We start from the raw sequence: 4,931 nt of genomic DNA, 5'->3' as shown, positions 1-4,931 counted from the left end.
GATCAATAAATGAAGAAGTATAAAGTGTCCATAGTTTGTGAAACTTTATATTATTAAAATACTCATGCTATACAAAGCATTCTACAGACTCAATGCAGCCCGTATCAAAATTTTAAATGCATTATTCACAATAAAGCCCAGTAAGCTGAGCTACTTAATTTGTACAGAGGAGTTGAATTCAGATAAATGGAAATTCTAGGAAATAAATAGAAGGAGCAAGTTCTGCATCCATAGTCAGATCAAACAGTATCAATTTCTGGCTCTCTTTATTTGAGCCCTATAACCACAGGCACTTCTTCAGCTCCAGGACAATCGGCCCTTATCTAACTGCCACTCCAGTGATTCTTTTTAGAGCCCTCTTTATGTCTTTGTTCCTCAGACTGTAGATGAAGGGGTTTAACATGGGTGTGACCACTGTGTATATCACAGACATAACTGTACTTGAGTGTGAGCTGTGGGAAGCAGCAGAGCTAAGATATACTCCTAAGGCTGTACAATAAAATAAGGAGACAACTGAGAGATGAGGTGCACAGGTGGAAAATGCTTTATATTTCCCCCAAGGTGATGACATTCCTCATATGGAGGAAATTACCTTAGAATAAGAGTAAAGAATTTCACTGAGGGAACCACCACACAACATCACAGCTGCAAAATACATCACCATGTCATTAAGGAATATGTCATAACAGGCAAGGTGGGCCATCTGATTAATTTATCAGAAAAAGTTGGGGATTTCCAAGTCTGTACATAAGGAGAGCTACAACACCATTAGGCTTTGAGTCAAAGAATTCAAGACACTGATTATCCAGGACATCAACACCATCAATCCACAGAGCCAGGGCTTCATGTTGACTGTGTAGTGCAGGGGGTGACAGACGGCCACAAAGTGGTCATAGGCCATCACGGTCAGGAGAAACATGTCCAATACTGCTAAGAGTGTGAAAACATGCATCTGGGTGATGCAGCCTTCATAGGTTATGCCTTTGCTCTGTGTCTAGATGGTCCACAGCTTCTTTGGGATGGTGGTGGAGGTGAAGCAGATGTCTACAGAGGACAGGTTGGAGAGGAAAAAGTACTTGGGAGTGTGGAGGTGCGGATCTGAGCTGACTGCCAGGATGATAAGCAGGTTTCCAAACACAGTGATCAGGTACATGGAGAGAAAAGGTCCAAATATGAGGGGCTGCAGTTCTGGTTCCTTTGATAATCCCAGAAGAAGAAATTCAGAAATTCAAGTATCATATCCTGGTTCCATGTTGTGGAGTTGACTGTCAGGAAACAACAAATGATATGACTAATTATCTCAAATTTTGCATTGCAAATACTGTTGAAATTCTACTATTTATGTTTTGCATTCAAAAACTTATATCCATAATTTTGGTATGGAAGTTTCCCCTTCAAGTGATTTACTATGCCATCCCTAACTAACAATTCCCATCCCACATTCAGACTAACCATTTACATTTTTAATGAGTAATTTTGTCAAGCATTTGCTAAGTACAAGCTGAGAATTGACCGACTTTTGAACAAAGAGTATACAGTGCTGAGACACAATAGTCCCTATAGTTCAGTGATGGAGGAAGAATACAAGCAAATAAAAATTCATTTTTTTTTAAATGAAATGAAGTCGGGTGCTGTGAGGAAAAAGAAATCAGATATAAAGAAGAGCATTTACTTTTACATGGTGTGATATCAAGGGCAGCGGCCAAGACTGCCAGGCTGTGACGGCCCAGGAATGGCCAAGAGGAGCTACCCCGTGTCCGAGGTTGGGGTGGTGGGGTAACTGAGAGGAGCTACCCTGCATCCGAGGTCAGGGGTGGCGACGAGAGGACTTACCCTGCGTCCGAGGTAGGGGTGGCGGCTGGGAGGAGCTACCCCATGCTGGAGGCCAGGGGCGGCGGCCGGGAGGACCAACCCCACGTCCAAGGAGCCGTGGCTGTGCGGGCGCAGGAGGACCTAGAGGAGTTATCCCATGTTGAAGGTCAGGAAGGGTGGTGGTGAGGAGATACCCCTCGTCCAAGGTAAGGAACGGCAGCTGCACTTTGCTGGAGCAGCCGTGAAGAGATACCCCATGCCCAAGGTAAGAGAAACCCAAGTAAGACAGTAGGTGTTGCAAGAGGGCATCAGAGGGCAGACACACTGAAACCATACTCACAGAAAACTACTCAATCTAATCACACTAGGACCACAGCCTTGTCTAACGCAATGAAACTAAGCCATGCCCGTGGGGCAACCCAAGATGGGCGGGTCATGGTGGAGAGGTCTGACAGAATGTGGTCCACTGGAGAAGGGAATGGCAAACCACTTCAGTATTCTTGCCTTGAGAACCCCATGAACAGTATGAAAAGGCAAAATGATAGGATACTTAAAGAGAAACTCCCCAGGTCAGTAAGTGCCCAATATGCTACTGGAGATCAGTGAGAAATAACTCCAGAAAGAATGAAGGGATGGAGCCAAAGCAAAAAGAATATCCAGCTGTGGATGTGACTGGTGATAGAAGCAAGGTCCGATGCTGTAAAGAGCAATATCACATAGGAACCTGAAATGTCAGATCCATGAATCAAGGCAAATTGGAAGTGGTCAAACAAGAGATGGCAAGAGTGAATGTCGACATTCTAGGAATCAGTGAACTGAAATGGACTGGAATGGCTGAATTTAACTCAGATGACCATTATATCTACTACTGCGAGCAAGAATCCCTCAGAAGAAATGGAGTAGCCATCATGGTCAACAAAAGAGTCTGAAATGCAGTACTTGGATGCAATCTCAAAAACGATAGAATGATCTCTGTTCATGTCCAAGGCAAACCATTCAATATCACAGTAATTGAAGTCTATGCCCCAACAAGTAACACTGAAGAAGCTGAAGTTGAACGGTTCTATGAAGACCTACAAGACCTTTAAGAACTAATACCCCCCAAAAAGATGTCCTTTTCATTATAGGGGACTGGAATGCAAAAGCAGGAAGTCAAGAAACACCTGGGGTACCAGGCAAATTTGGCCTTGGAATACGGAATGAAGCAGAAAATTCACTGGTCATAACAAACACCCTCTTCCAACAACACAAGAGAAGACTCTACACATGGACATCACCAGATGGTCAACACCGAAATCAGATTGATTATATTCTTTACAGCCAAAGATGGAGAAGCTCTATACAGTCAGCAAAAACAAGACCAGGAGCTGACTGTGGCTCAGATCATGAACTCCTTATTGCCAAATTCAGACTTAAATTGAAGAAAGTAGGGAAAAACACTAGATCATTCAGTAGACCTAAATCAAATCCCTTATGATTATACAGTGGAAGTGAGAAATAGATTTAAGGGCCTAGATCTGATAGAGTGCCTGATGAACTATGGAATGAGTTTTGTGAGATTGTACAGGAGACAGGGATCAAGACCATCCCCATGGAAAAGACATGCAAAACAGCAAAATGGCTGTCTGGGGAGGCCTTACAAATAGCTGTGAAGAGAAGGGAAGTGAAAAGCAAAGGAGAAAAGAAAAGATATAAGCATCTGAATGCAGAGTTCCAAAGAATAGCAAGAAGAGATAAGAAAGCCTTCTTCAGTGATCAATGCAAAGAAATAGAGGAAAACAACAGAATGGGAAAGACTAGGGATCTCTTCAAGAAAATTAGAGATACCAAGGGAACATTTCATGCAAAGATGGGCTCAATAAAGGACAGAAATGGTATGGACCTAACAGAAGCAGAAGATATTAAGAAGAGATGGCAAGAATACACAGAGGAACTGTATAAAAAAGACCTTCATGACCCAGATAATCACGATGGTGTGATCACTGGCCTAGAGCCAGACATCCCGGAATGTGAGGTCAAGTGAGCCTTAGAAAGCATCATTACGAACAAAGCTAGTGGAGGCAATGGAATTCCGGTTGAGCTATTCCAAATCCTGAAAGATGATGCTGTGAAAGTGCTGCACTCAATATGCCAGCAAATTTGGAAAACTCAGCAGTGGCCACAGGACTAGAAAAGGTCAGTTTTTCATTCCAATCCCAAAGAAAGGCAATGCCAAAGAATGCTCAAACTACCGCACAATTGCACTCATCTCACACAGTAGTAAAGTAATGCTCGAAATTCTCCAAGCCAGGCTTCAGCAATACATGAACCGTGAACTTCCAGATGTTCAAGCTGGTTTGAGAAAAGGCAGAGGAATCAGAGATCAAATTGCCAACATCCGCTGGATCATGGAAAAAGCAAGAGAGTTCCAGAAAACATCTATTTATGTTTTATTGATGATGCCAAAGCCTTTGACTGTGTGGATCACAAAAAATGTGGAAAATTCTTCAAGAGATGGGAATACCAGACCACCTGATCTGCCTCTTGAGAAATTTGTATGCAGGTCAGGAAGCAACAGTTAGAAGTGGACATGGAACAACAGACTGGTTCCAAATAGGAAAAGGAGTATGTCAAGGCTGTATATTGTCACCGTGATTATTTAACTTATATGCAGAGTACATGAGGAAAAACACTGGACTGGAAGAAGCACAAGCTGTAATCAAGATTGCTGGATGCTTGGGGCTGGTGCACTGGGACGACCCAGAGGGATGGAATGGGGAGGGAGGAGGGAGGAGGGTTCAGGATGGGGAACACATGTATACCTGTGGCAGATTCATTTTGATATTTGGCAAAACTAATACAGTTATGTAAAGTTTAAAAATAAAATAAAATTAAAAAAAAAGATTGCTGGGAGAATTATCAATAACCTCAGATATGCAGATGACACCACCCTTATGGCAGAAAGTGAAGAGGAACTCAAAAGCCTCTTGATGAAAGTGAAAGTGGAGAGTGAAAAAGTTGACTTGAAGGTCAACATTCAGAAAACGAAAATCATGGCATCCGGTCCCATCACTTCATGGGAAATAGATGGGGGAAGAGTGTCAGACTTTATTTCTTGGGGCTCCAAAATCACTGCAGAT

The 4,931-nt window shown here is 42.7% G+C and overlaps 1 pseudogene; it reads right to left on the bottom strand.

Moving 5' to 3' along the window:
- Positions 1 to 319: 319 nt before the first annotated feature.
- On the bottom strand, positions 320 to 1,153 carry LOC129621628 (olfactory receptor 7A17-like; annotated as a pseudogene).
- Between the last annotated feature and the right edge of the window lie 3,778 nt (positions 1,154 to 4,931).

This window comes from Bubalus kerabau, chromosome 1, assembly GCF_029407905.1.
Source record: "Bubalus kerabau isolate K-KA32 ecotype Philippines breed swamp buffalo chromosome 1, PCC_UOA_SB_1v2, whole genome shotgun sequence".
NCBI lineage: Eukaryota > Metazoa > Chordata > Mammalia > Artiodactyla > Bovidae > Bubalus > Bubalus kerabau.
The sequence above is the reverse complement of the archived record's forward strand: the minus strand, read 5'-3'. Positions and strand labels throughout refer to the sequence as shown.